General features: G+C 37.5%; 1 protein-coding gene across 5 annotated transcripts in view; it reads right to left on the reverse strand.

Moving 5' to 3' along the window:
- The window catches only part of TMEM161B (transmembrane protein 161B), a 78,359-nt gene that overhangs the window by 14,126 nt on the left and 49,127 nt on the right, over positions 1 to 15,106 (reverse strand). Inside the window, exon 1 of one of the 5 annotated variants that reach the window (XM_024994075.2) lies at positions 10,780 to 10,922. The exons of the other annotated variants lie outside the window; for them this stretch is intronic. The gene's annotated coding sequence lies outside the window, so the exon portion shown is untranslated. Of the gene's footprint in view, positions 1 to 10,779; positions 10,923 to 15,106 lie in introns of those variants that run through there. 5 annotated transcript variants of the gene reach the window in all.

Raw genomic sequence — 15,106 nt, forward strand, 5'->3', positions numbered from 1 at the left:
CTAATATAGTTACTATGCATTCTCTATTAGGATCCTACCTACGATACTGGATATAAATGTAAATAGAGTCCCAGCTGCTACAGCTATAGGCATCTACCCTAAGTAAGCCAACTTGAAGGTAATAAAGACAGGTGATTTTTTTGATCTTCCAAATGCAAGTTGAAATAAATCTCTGCTAGAATGTAAACTTCCTATCAATAATTCTTGTCTCTTGTTCACTGCTCAGATGGAGCACCAAAAAGTGACTGGCACAGAGTAGGTACTTCAGTTCAGTTCAGTTGCTCAGTCGTGTCTGACTCTTTGTGAACCCATGGACTGCAGCACGCCAGGCCTCCCTGTCCATCACCAACTCCCAGAGTTTATTCAAACTCATGTCCATTGAGTCAGTGATGCCATACAACCATCTCATCCTCTGTCATCCCATTCTCCTCCCGCCTTCAATCTTTCCCAGCATCAGGGTCTTTTCAAATGAGTCAAATGACTCAAATGAGTCTTCGCATGAGGTGGCCAAAGTACTGGAGTTTCAGCTTTAGCATCATTCCTTCCAAAGAAATCCCAGGGTTGATCTCCTTCAGAATGGACTGCTTGGATCTCTTTGCAGTCCAAGGGACTCTCAAGAGTCTTCTCCAACACCACAGTTCAAAAGCATCAATTCTTTGGTGCTCAGCTTTCTTCACAGTCCAACTCTCACATCCATACATGACCACTGGAAAAACCATAGCCTCGACTAGACACACCTCTGTTGGCAAAGTAATGTCTCTGCTTTTTAATAGTCCGTCTAGGTTGGCTGTAACTTTTCTTCCAAGAAGTAAGTATCTTTTAATTTCATGGCTGCAGTCACCATCTGCAGTGATTTTGGAGCCCCCCAAAATAAAGTAGGTACCTAAACAATAACAAATTTTGCCATAATGTTTTACATGGTAATCCAGGTAAGCTGAAACAGTATTAATTCTATGCTGTAATAGACCTTTAAATAGACCTTTAATAGACCTTTAAATTGGAGATATCCAGGGTTCAAACACTTGACCATTATACATATATATAACCTGAGTTATGGTGAACATAAGAATATGTATTAGCCCCTCTATAATAACTACCATTATTACAGCTCTTAGAGGGCTTCCCTGATGGCTTACACAGTAAAGAATCCACCTGCAATGCAGGAGACCTGGGTTCAATCCCTGTTGTGGGAAGATCCCCTGGAGGAGGGGATGGTAACCCACTCCAATATTCTTGCTTGGAGAATCCCATGGATAGAGGCACCTGGCGGGCTACAGTCCACAAGGTCACAGAGTCAGACACGACTGAGCAACTAAGCACACAGCACAGGGAACACTTATTTCATCCAAGGATGGACATGATAAAGGACAGAAAAGGTAAGGAGCTAATGGAAGCAGAAGAGATCAAGAAGAGGTGGCAATAATACAAAGAACTGTACTAAAAAGGTCTTAATAACCCGGATAACCACCATGTGGCCACTCATCTAGGACATTCTGGAGTGTGAAGTCAAAGTGGGCCTTAGGAAGCATTACTACGAAAAAAGCTAGTGGAGGTGACAGAATTCCAACTGAGCTATTCAAAATCCTAAAAGATGATAATGTTAACATGCTGCGCTCAGAATGTCAGCATATTTGGAAAACTGAGCAGTGGCCACAGGACTGGGAAAGGTCAGTTTTCATCCCAGTCCCAAAGAAGGGCAATGTCAAAGAATCTTCAAACTACCACACAATTGTGCTCATTACGCATGCTAGCAAGCCAGTCCGAACACTTAATGGCAGATGGAGAAAAAGTGAAAACAGTGACAGATTTTATTTTCTTGGGCTCCAAAATTACTGCAGATTGTGACTGCAGTCACGAAGCAGAGATATCACTTTGCCTACAAAGGTCAGTACAGTGAAACTTATGGTTCTTCTAATAGTCATATGCAGATGTGAGAGTTGGCTGAATGTGAAAGAATTGATGCTTTCGAATTGTGGTACTGTAGAAGACTCGAGAGTTCCTAGCACTGCAAAAAGATCAAAACCTGTCAATCCCAAAGGAAATCCACCCTGAATATTCACTGGAAGGACTGGTGCTGAAGCTGAAGCTCCACTACTCTGGCCACCTGATGCGAAGAGCCGACTCACTGGAAAAGACCCTGTGCTGGGAAAAATTGAGGACAAGAGAAGGGGGTGAAAGAAGATGAGACAGTTGGATGGCATCACTGACTCAATGGACATGAGTTTGAGCAAACACTGGGAGAAAGTGAAGGACAGAAGAGTCTCGTGTGCTATATAGTCCATGGGTCGCCAAGAGTCAGACACGACTTAGAGATTGAACAATAACAACAATCAAGAGCAGTAACTCTCTGGGATAATATACTCAAAGTGAAAAACAAGAAAGAAGACGTTTTACTCTAAGATCTGTTTTCATCCGTGGTAATAACAAAAATATGAATTATTTACCACTCGGGGTTATAAATTTAAAGGATGTTCTAAATTAAAAGGCTTGGGCTTTGTATTCTTAAAGCTTATTTAGAAGACAGCTCCCCCTTTTAAATGTCAAAAAAAAAAAAAAAATGAAGTACAAGAATAGCTCATTTTTCTATTCCTGGGGCAATCAGCCCTTCAGAAGTGTGTGATGGGAAGTATCACTAATAACCACCCTAGTCACTTTTCCGGCAGTATTATCCCCTCTCTCAACTTTCACTGTTCACACCTTGGTTAATTCCACTCTAGCTAATCTTCCTTTCACATGAACCTGTTACTTTTTCTCAAATACCATGATTCAAGATAAACACTTGCTCATATTTATTTTCCTAACTACTTATTAGCAAAAGCATTATTTTCTTTGAAAAATAATGTGGCCGTATGTGCTAGTTACAGATCAAATGAACTTTCATGGGCTAATCTGGGAGGAAATGCCTTTTAGCATTATTTTGCTTAAAAGATTATTTTATTTCCAAGCATTTCAGAATACAATCTACATGCAAGTTGGAGGTACCATCTAAAAACTGCTGTCTTAGCAATTTACCTGAACTCGTTTTTGGCCATACCACATGGCATGTGGAACTTTCTGGACCAGAGATTGAACTTGCGCCCTCTGCAGTGGAAGTGCAGAGTCTATGCCACTGGGCAACCAAGAAGTCCTTATTTCAACTTTTTAATATATTTCCTTACAGGCTATTATAAAGATATTAGTTATAGTGCTACATTCTATGAAATACCTGATTTCCTTTCCAGACAAGAGAAAACCAAGCATGAAAAGCTAGATGACAAGCTCTGCACTTTTTGATTAAAAAGATCTCAACTTTGTAATAACAAATACATGTTTTAGGACATATATAATCAGAAATACATATACTGTAGAGCTCCAGCATACACCTTCTGAAGACATTTACCAGGCACATTACTTTCATTCTAAATGTCTTATGTTCACCATAACTCAGGTTATATATATGTATAATGGTCAAGTATTTGAGCCAATTACTTCTTTAAAGTAAAAATTAAAACTAATAAACAAGCAAATGCCACTGGTTTACATTAGTTCCCTAACCAAATACTCAGCACCCTGACACAGTCTTGCTCAATTTAACTCTGCAGGACTCTTGGTTATAAACCAATAAACAGATATCTCAAACTGTACTGAAGAGCTTAAACCTCATAATAACAGATGTCAGTTTTTCTATGATACTGAACATTAGGAGAAAAGGGAAGCCAAATTATTTTCTAATAAGGGAAATAAATTTACAAGTCTTATATATCTGCAAAACTAACAATCTTTGCAAATTACAGTAAGAATTTAAAGAGTGATATTTACACTCTAGTTCTTACTTTGTAATGTAGAATTCTGTGGTACTTCCATGTGCTATTCCTTCAAAATGCTTTCTTAAATCATCTAACATTATTCTCTAAGTTTTCCCTAAACATAGTTGTCAATCCACTTCCTATTTTGGCTAACAGCTACTAAATCATTTATAAGCACTAAGAGTATACTGCATCACTGTAGAAGTTGGCATGATTTTGTTACATTAAGCCTAAGCAAGGTTGTCAAATTGATAGGATGTTAATTTCAATTAAAATGATTAATGGGTATTTAACAAAGCACATTTAGTTTCCATGTCATTTAAAGATTAAGTGAACTTTTAAAACTTCTCTATAACTTAATCATTGCATACACATCCTATTACTATTTTTTCTCCTTTTCAATTAGAATATCATTCATTTCAGAGTTCTTGCAGTTATGCTCTTAAATGAAAGACATTGATAGTCTACAGTTGCTTAAACTGGAAAGACTCTAGAGGGGAAAAAAAAATTAGGAAGATTAGGTATCCAGGAAGAAAATGACAGTAAACGCCAGTTCCAGCTAGAGGAAATAAAGGCAGGGCCTGCCTCACCCTCAGTGCAAACCCATCCCATTAACCTGGGTGAAGATATATTGTATGTAATGAAAGGTGCTTCTGAGAGGAGTTAGCTGCCAGTGCAGACAGAAAAAAAGGTTACAAGGCATAACTCTAAGCCCTCTTGCATAATCTAAGCTCTTGGAATAGTTTCCTACTCCAAATTTTCTAATTAACTAAAGTAATAAACACTGCAGTTTAAATTTACATTATGATTGATTTTTTTTGGTAATTCAATTAATAAAGAAAAACTACAAAGTTAAGACTTCCCTGGTTAATATTCTGAACTCCTTAGAGGAGAGAACAGCATTATAAGAGTCCATACACAATTATTTTTAAAATTATGTAATTTTAAAGCACAACTTAATTTTACTTATGATTAAGAAGTGATATAAATCACTTCAGTAAGAGCTGAAGCCAGGTTAAGTGTAAAAAATATGAATGCAAATGACAAAGGGAAAATATCTGATTTTTGAACAGAGGACTACTGGCTCTATTCCTCATGCAAACTGTAGCTTTTCTTATAACGAAGTAAAGTACCAAGTTTTCTAAGACAGCAAGATAAGAACAATTTCACAAGTCTTTAACTTCATCTAACTTTTAACATGCAAGATGGAGTTTTATGAAACATGAAACACGGTTTAAAAGTGGTGACACGGGACTTCCCTGGTGGTCCAGGGGTTAAGGATCTACCTTGCAATGCCTGGTTGGGGAAGCAAGATCCCACGTGCCAAGAGCAGAGCCTGCCTGCCGCAACTACTGAGCCTAAACATTCTGGAGCCACACTGCATGAAGGATCCTGCGTCAAGAAACTAAGATCCTGTGTGCTGCAACTAAGACCTGACCCAGTCAAATAACTAATTGTAAAAAAAGTGGTAAAGACATCCTAGAAAACAGGTGCTCAAACTTTTCTCTCCAGGATATTCTGAATCCCATGCTCCTTATCTATCTCTTTGCCACAACTTAAAAATAACACAAACAAAGCTAGTGGTTCATTTTATTAGTACCAAACACTATGGGTCCATCTCTTCACTGGCAATCTGAAGAAGGGCTTACATATTAGGAGATAATAAGGAAAAAGGAGCAATATTTAAAAACACAACATAAAAACTCCAAACACCACAAAAGAAATGCTTCTGAGACTTAGCTATGATTTCTCTCATTGCCTGGGGGACCCCAAGTCTAGGTTGGAAAAACACTGCTTCATTTTTACTGAAAATGGATACAAGAGTCTATAGAGAAGACAATTTCAAACTCCTTCACTTACACTAAAAAGCAAAATAACATCTTCAGCCAGAAATGGTATCAAATGACCAAAAGGAAATTTCTCAAAGATTACACCTACTGCCAAATTTTGATACCACAGAATCATTAAATAACTTACAAGGTATATCAACACTAAAGGAAGAAAAAACAAAATTAGATGCAATCAAATTCAGGTGGGAAGTATAATCATATATCATTAATATGTTAATGTAACACTATACCACAAAGACCTAAAATGTTATAATGCCTACACCCAGAATTCATACTAGAAAAATCTTCAAACCAATTACTTATTGAACGCCATACTGGAACAAAACCTTTCCATAACCCATAATGTAAACACTCAAACAAATATTCTGATGTAAAATACCACGCTCTGGCTAGGGCCAAAGGTTCAAGCTTTCATTCAATAGTTCACAAGCCTCCACTTAAATCAGAACAGTATATTTACAATCTCTTAAGTGTAAAGCCTTTGACTGTGTGATCACAATAAATTGCAGAAAGTTCTTAGAGATGGGAGTATCAGTCCAAATTACCTGTTTCCTAAGAAACCTGTCAAAAAGCAACACTTAGAACTGGACATAGAACAGGAGACTGGTTCAAAATTGGGAAAGTAGTATGACAAGGCTGTGTATGGCCATTTTGCTTATTCAACTTATATGCAGAGTACATCATGCAAAATCCCAGGCTGGAAGAAGCACAACCCGGAATCAGATTGCCGAGAAATATCAATAATATCAGATATGCAGATGATACCACTCTAACGGCAGAAAGTGAAGAGGAACTAAGCTGCTGCTGCTGCTGCTAAGTCGCTTCAGTCGTGTCCAACTCTGTGCGACCCCATAGACAGCAGCCCACCAGGCTCCTCCGTCCCTGGGATTCTCCAGGCAAGAACACTGGAGTGGGTTGCCATTTTCTTCTCCAATGCAGGAAAGTGAAAAGTGAAAGTGAAGTCGCTCAGTGGTGTCCAACTCGTTGTGACCCCATGGACTGCAGCCTAACAGGCTCCTGCGCCCATGGGATTTTCCAGGCAAGAGTATTGGAGTGGGGTGCCATTGCCTTCTCTGGAAGAGGAACTAAAAAGCCTCTTAATTAACCCCTCAGTTCTACCTGAATAGAACACCTCCTTTAAATGCTAGCTTATTTTGCTTTATAAGATCTTCATTTCTGAAATAAACAGAGTGTTCAGTTCAGTTCAGTCGCTCAGTCATGTCCAGCTCTTTGCGACCCCATGAATCGCAGCACACCAGGCCTGTCCATCACCAACTCCTGGAGTTCACCCAAACCCACGTCCATTGAGTCTGTGATGCCATCCAACCATCTCATTCTCTGTCATCCCCTTCTCCTCCTGCCCTCAATCTTTCCCAGCATCAGGGTCTTTTCAAATGAGTCAGCTCTTCGCATCAGGTGGCCAAAGTACTGGAGTTTCAGCTTCAACATCAGTCCTTCCAATGAATATTCAGGACTGATTTCCCTTAGGATGGACTGGTTGGATCTCTTTGCAGTCCAAGGGACTCTCAAGAGTCTCCTCCAACACCACAGTTCAAAAGCAGCAATTCTTCAGTGCTCAGCTTTCTTCACAGTCCAACTCTCACATCCATACATGACCACTGGAAAAACCACAGCCTTGACTAGACGGACCTTTGTTGACAAAGTAATGGCTCTGCTTCTGAATATGCTGTCTAGGTTGGTCATAACTTTCCTTCCAAGGTGTAAGTATCTTTTAATTTCATGGCTGCAGTCACCATCTGCAGTGATTTTGGAGCCCAGAAAAATAAAGTCAGCCACTGTTTCCACATCTATTTGTCATGAAGAAAAACATCTATTTCTGCTTTATTGACTATGCCAAAGCCTTTGACTGTGCAGATCACAATAAACTGTGGAAAATTCTGAAAGAGATGGGAATACCAGACCTGCCTCTTGAGAAACCTATATGCAGGTCAGGAAGCAACAGTTAGAACTGGACATGGAACAACAGACTGGTTCCAAATAGGAAAAGGAGAACGTCAAGGCTGTATATCGTCACCCTGATTATTTAACTTCTATGCAGAGTACACCATGAGAAATGCTGGGCTGGAAGAAGCACAAGCTGGAATCAAGATTGCTGGGAGAAATATCAATAACCTCAGATATGCAGATGACACCACCCTGATGGCAGAAAGTGAAGAGAAACTAAAAAGCCTCCTGATGAAAGTGAAAGAGGAGAGTGAAAAAGTTGGCTTAGAGCTCAACATTCAGAAAACTAAGATCATGGCATCCGGTCCCATTCAGCTCAGATCAGTCGCTCACTCGTGTCCGACTCATTGCAACCCCATGAATCGCAGCATGCCAGGCCTCCCTGTCCATCACCAACTCCCAGAGTTCACTCAAACTCACGTCCATCGAGTCGGTGATGCTACCCAGCCATCTTATCCTCTATTGTCCCCTTCTTCTCCTGCCTCCAATCCCTCCCAGCATCAGAGTCTTTTCTAACGAGTCAACTCTTCGCATGAGGTGGCCAAAGTACTGGAGTTTCAGCTTTAGCATCATTCCTTCCAAAGAAATCCCAGGGCTGATCTCCTTCAGAATGGACTGGTTGGATCTCCTTGCAGTCCAAGCGACTCTCAAGAGTCTTCTCCAACGCCACAGCTCAAAAGCAGCAATTCTTCAGCACTCAGCCTTCTTCACAGTCCAACTCTCACATCCATACATGACTACTGGAAAAATCATAGTCTTGACTAGATGGACCTTTGTTGGCAAAGTAATGTCTCTGCTTTTGAATACGCTATCTAGGTTGGTCATAACTTTCCTTCCAAGGAGTAAGCGTCTTTGAACTTCATGGCTGCAATCACCATCTGCAGTGATTTTGGAGCCCAGGAAAATAAAGCCTGACACTGTTTCCACTGTTTCCCCATCTATTTGCCATGAAGTGATGGGACCAGATGCCATGATCTTAGTTTTCTGAATGTTGAGCTTTAAGCCAACTTTTTCACTCTCCACTTTCACTTTCATCAAGAGGCTTTTTAGTTCCTCTTCACTTTCTGCCATAAGGGTGGTGTCATCTGCATATCTGAGGTTATTGATATTTCTCCCAGCAATCTTGATTCCAGCTTGTGCTTCTTCCAGCCCAGCGTTTCTCATGATGTACTCTGCATAGAAGTTAAATAAGCAGAGTGACAGTATACAGCCTTGATGCACTCCTTTTCCTATTTGGAACCAGTCTGTTGTTCCATGTCCAGTTAGGGATGGAATATATTTTTGCTATCATGTGCTTGACATTTTTAAAGTTCTAATTTAATGTCAACACTTTTCATACTGTAATTAGGCCATAATTTATAGTTGCCAATACAAAAATAAGAACAGAATAAGGACAGGTTGGCAGATTTACTTAGTAGGAAGTATTTTAAATATACTTATCTTTGAGCTGGAGATAAGAGCTTTCAAATAGCGAACAGGCTTAATTTTTTGTTTTAAAAATGGCAAATTTCTCTCATCTAGGATAACAGCTTTAATAACATAGATGTGTTAAAGTACTACCATGTTTTAACTTAATTTACACCTTCAAGACCCAATTCTCGGATTAAGAAAATGTATTCTACACCCTAACCTCATATTGTTATTCAACAATATGTTTAGATGCTCTTTTGAGAAGGAAAGAAATACAAAGAAATCATATTCTGATATGAAATGTTGCTAGTTTTTTTGCCAATACACAAATCTATTGCACAGTATCCTAAGGAATAAACAGAGAGGTTTTCACAGATGTTTCTCAAAAGTTCTTCACAAAATGTATGATTACCTTTTCACAAAATGTATGACTACCTTTTAAAAACAGATCACATTTCCACTGTAAACAAGTTGCATGTAAACGGAAAGTTTTCCTAATCTGTGAAAGATTATATTCTTGGGGAACACTAACAATAACCTAATGTTTTTTCCTATTCAAATGATGAAAGTTATCACATCTAGTTTTCCATAAGAAAAGGCAAACAAAATACTCAAAAATCACATCATACTTTGCATTCTTGCTGCAGAGAAATCTAGAAACTCTAAGGTTCTGCTATAGAATAGATACTAAAAACTAAATTAAATAAAGTAATAATCCTTAAGAGCTACCAAATAAAATCCTCTTATAATAATCTGATCCTATCTTCAAATGTTTAAAAAAACCAACAAAATTTGATAAATTTTTAACTAAAACATTTTTTCATATTTTCTTAGAGACAAAACTTCAATTACTTTATTTTAGTTAAAGAGAAAAGAAACAAACCTAAAATTCTCTCAGATAAATAAAAGCCAAAAACTATTATGCAACTTTAAACCCATCCTATAAAATAGTTTACAGCCAGCCTCAACTTAATCAGACTGTGGAAAAATGATGACCAGATTTTTGAAAGCATAAAGATATTGGCTTTATTAAAAAAAAAATAAAAGCAAACAACAAAAACCTATTAACTAATCTTCTGATTAAAATAAAGCAAAACAATGAAAGTTAGCCTTATATTTTTAGATTCATAAGAAAAATTACCATTTCTTAGCTGAAAGAAAAAAAGTCATACTTGACTATAAATTAATAAACAAAAAAACAGTCCTACTTGTCACTTAAGTTCCCTATATAATGCTAGGTTTCTGACCTGAAAGGTGAATAATTTGACAGTATTAATGTCATAGAAGATCTCCAAAAGTTTGTTAAAGAATCAGGTTTTGACATACTATGGATTTTCCAAATTTTCAAGACAAAACAAGTACCTTGGCTCAGATTCAACAGCCCTGAGTCTGTTCCTTTTTCACTGGGAAACATGATATCTTACACAGTTCACTGCAGGGTTTAGCATTTCATTTTTCCTATTAACCTAAAGCAGAACATTTTTGTAAAGAATAATTTAGAATCGTTTAAGGAATTTAGAAGCTGCGACCAAGTCATGCTACTTTGCTATAGTTGTCTATTTCCTATAGCAAACAAGTACAGCATTTAATTTGTAGACCTTTACAAATCTACATACAGAACTGGATATTTAACACGGAAAACCTAAGAATTTACTTCAATTTAAACCATTCACAACTTTTTGATTTGTATAAAATCTGCATGTGTGGCAACCAAGGCAAATTAAATTTTAAAACATAGTCTTAAAAATATATGTCATGGGGTTTTGTACCTTAAACCATCCACACTGTGAAATACAAGCACTGTGGAAATGTGACTAACGATCCAGGTCTTTAACCAAATATAATAGGACGACTGAGCAGCTTTTCCATTCTTTGTAGAACAGCTTTCTTCTCACTTAAATTCAAGTAATTGACTCAGTATTACTCTGCAATACAGCTTATTCATAAGAAAAGGTTAAAAAAAAATCCATCAATTGTACAATATTTTAATTTTTAAAAGTTTTATTTCTACCAAAGGATCTCTGAATTCTGCAAGCACCATGTTTACCTTTATACTTTTATTCTTAAATGAAAATATATGCTTCGTATTATGAAATCAGTGGACACTTCTCCAGCAACTAAAACTTCATGGGTCATCACACAGGAAAGACAATCACTACACCTACTCCATCCTCATTTTAAGGCTTTCTTTACCCCTTACCTTCTACACAACATAAACCTGGCATAAATGGAAGCAGAACATGCAGACTTGGACAAAGTGTGGTTAGAATTACAAACTGGCAAGAGAGTAGAGCTGAGAATTAATATGGGTTTTGGAGTAAGACTGGAAGTAGGTGTGATAGCTTAGATGCGTGTACATCTCAGCTGAAGAAGGAAGCAGAGCTGATGACAAGAGATGAACCAGTTTTAAGTTCCAGGGTTCAAGATTTGAGTGTCACGTGTTTTAAAAAAATCATTCTATTGTTTTTCAAAACTTTCAAGATTCTGTAAATACTGTAATTGTTGTTCAACACAAGAATGTCAAATAAAAACTGATGAGAAGGAAAAGGAACACAAAAGTAAGACAGTTTTCTTCCTCACTTTGAAGTGAACCAATTATTTAAGTTATATGTGTCTAATTTGCGGACCATTTTAACAAAGGCTATTTCATCAGTAACAACTGCAGAGAATTTCTGAATCGACTGATGTATGTGTGACTCTGGAATTAAGTGGAGCCATTGTCCTATGTAATCAATGGAGACATGTGTTTGACTAATAAGTAGGCACATACAATAAGAAAATAAAGAGAAGCCAGACAGAGGTCACTGCAGCTAGACTGTTCATAGGGTGTGAAAGGCATACCAGATATGTTATAACTAAGATAAAAGGCTATTAACAGACTCTTCTTTGGAGTTAATCTGGATATCAGGCATTTAATTCTGGTTTCCTGCATGCCATTGAAGGTAGCAGGTCATTTTCTCACATGCTACACGTTCGAAAGAAAATCATGTACCCAAGCATATACACAATTCTACTTTCCTTCTTCTTCCCTACCCGCTTTGAGGAGGGTCAAAGTTGGCAGAAAATAGCTTGGATTATAAAGCCCTTCACCACTTTCTGTCCTCCCTGGGATGGAGAGACGGCCAGCGACCAGATCCCTGCAGGGATGCTATTGTGTGGTGCCTTCTGCAAGTGCACTACTTCACACTGAGGAGAGCCAGTTCAGTGCTGAAGACTGCTTAGGACCTTTGCTCTCACATTATCGGGCATTACTGAGTGAAATGAAAGGTAAAAAATGTATTCACATAAACAATACTTTGAATAGCTATTAAGAAGTACATTTTTCTAATTTCTCTGGTAAGTAGACATTAAAGGCTGTATCACATTAAATAAAACTGGGTATCAAGATACGCATTTTACCATAAATTTGTCATAGCTACAAAACAAAGAGAATGAAACAAAACCAAGAATATATCATAATAAACAATATTTCAGAGAATATAAAAACTCACAGTACGAAAAAAGTAATGACATATTCAGCTAGTGCTAATTATCAAGTTATAATAGTTTTAGTACGTTTAATATGACGATGTCTAAGGATGCTGTTCATTCTGACTAAATGATTTTTCACTTATTTAATACTATAGAGCTAAATATTTAATCTGTTCTTCAATAAGTATACCACTGAATATCTGGGGGTCTTATTCAACTAACACACATGATCAGTATTTATACCCAGTACAATATAAATCTTGTGAAGATGTCAACTCTTAAGGCTTTGTTCTGGCTATTCTACTCTAAATTATACCTAAATCAACCCGAAAGAGTCAACAGAAGGATAGCACAGTGGTGCTAAATATCAAATCGCATCATTTATTTCAAATGGTATCCCCTAACAAGTTTAAAAGACAGTTCAGTGGTCACTGGCTGAAATAAAAAATGGAAAACATCTATTAATTCTCTTACTCCCCAACTCTGACTAAATAAACCACACAAGGAAGAAAGCAGAACTCCCCAAAACAAAGACTAGGAAAAGAAATGACAGTAGAAAAAAATTACAACAAATTTTGGAAGGCATTAAGTAAATGGACAAGTAGTAATTAATTTAGGCTTCAATTTTCTCTATGTGAGATCTACAAGGCAAGGAACCCAATGAGAAGAAAGCCAATTCATTTATAAACCATGGTACAAAAGTCAGGAACTAGAGACAGCAGGGACCTCTAAAGGTAGGCTTGCAAAACGTAGGAAAACAAGATGGTTGGTTGAATGACTGTATTAGTATAATTAGACTTTCTAGATCTTCTGTTTTGCCGACTTACAGAGATTAAGGTGATGGCTTTCCCCCAGTTCTGGCAGAACCCAGAAGAATTAAATTTTAAAGATATTAAACCAGAAAAGACTGGGCTTGGGGGTATTAGGTAAAACTTCAGGTGACAACGAAGAGCTGAGAACAGGGGCAGGGGGAGGACCCAGACATGTATTTAAATCAATGCCTGCACACTGAAAATGTTGAGTCTCTGAGCCTTCCCCAATCAGCTCTCATAACACTAGATGTCAGGCTTAGATCCCACATATGGGACATGGCCAGATCTTCACTCAATTAGCCACTAAAAAGCCTACCAATCAACAAGCTCCAGCCATCTGCAAGAAACTTCCAATTTTTAACCCCTCCTTCCAAATATAAACGGATACTCAAAGACCATAAGACATTCCAGAACAATCTTGAACATGACAGTGATTAAAACAAAAAGGGAGGAAGAGGGAGACTCAGAAAATAAATAATGCAAGGTGCAAATTTAAGCATAAAAGCTATTAATGTTCTTAAAAAGATATTACACAACCATGACACACAACTGCTATGAAAATGGAGCTTTCAAAGAAGTCTTAATTTTTTTAAAAAAGTTGATATAAAAATTTAACAAAAGGGTTAAAAGAGAAAAGTAAGAGAAAAATCAAGAAAACTGTATAAAATAAATGGAAAGGGAGAGATAAAAGTTAAAGAATCATTCAAAGAAATCCAACATCTCACTAACTAGAGTTTCTTTTTTACACTGTAGGGAGTCCTGGTCAGGGAACTAAGACCCTGCATGCCATGCGGCATGGCCAAAAAAAAAAAAAACCCCACATAGAGAAAACAAAATAGTGGTTATGAAAGGGGAGAAGGGAGAGGGAGAAAATTAGAGGTATGGGATTAGGAGATACAAGCAAACTACTATGAATAAAATAGATATGCAACAAGGATATAGCTGTTAACCAAACGCGGTTCAAGCCCACTCAGGGATGTGTTTCATCCTTTGGGTTTCTTTGGTGGCTCAGAGAGTAAAGAATCTGCTTGCAATGCAAGAGACCTGAGTTCAATCCGTGGGTTGGGAAGATCCACTGGAGAGGGGAATGGCAATCCACTCCAGTATTCTTGCCTGGAGAATTCCATCAACACAGGAGCCTCATGGGCTACAGTCCATGGAGTCGCCAACAGTCAGACAAGACCGAGTGACTAACACTAATCTAACTAACCTAAGGATATATCACATGGCACAGGGAATCATAGCCAGTACCTTATAACAACTTTTAATGGAGTATAATCTGTAAAAATACCAAATCACTATGCTATAAATATGAAACTAGTACTGCATATCAGCTATACTTCAGTTTAAAAAAAAGAAGAGATGTATCTGAACTACTAAGGTTTAGAATTCTACAGAGAGTTTAGCTTCTATACAATAAAAATAGAAAACTGTTTGAGGAGGGTAATAAGAGGTCCAATCACACAAAATATTCTTAGACACTAACTTCAACAATCCCAGAGTCAAGAAATGACCATATTTTCCCTCTATTTTGTTCATTTGACTTCCTAATTTCTTCTTCTATATGAATCTGCCAAGCACAAGCAACAACTTTCCCAAGCACCACTATCAGAATGGTAACTTCTCTCTGTGTGTGTGTGTGTGTGTGTGAGTGTGCACATAGGTTCATGCATTTAAAATAATTATTGGGCAAAATTTCAAACTCCAAATAGAGTATATTTTATGATTTCTCAAAAAAAAATTATCTCCATATTTAGAAAGAAAAGAAGGAAAGGGAAGGAGGACAAAGGTGCAATAATATCTAAAATCTAAA

This window comes from Bos taurus, chromosome 7 (assembly GCF_002263795.3).
Source record: "Bos taurus isolate L1 Dominette 01449 registration number 42190680 breed Hereford chromosome 7, ARS-UCD2.0, whole genome shotgun sequence".
NCBI lineage: Eukaryota > Metazoa > Chordata > Mammalia > Artiodactyla > Bovidae > Bos > Bos taurus.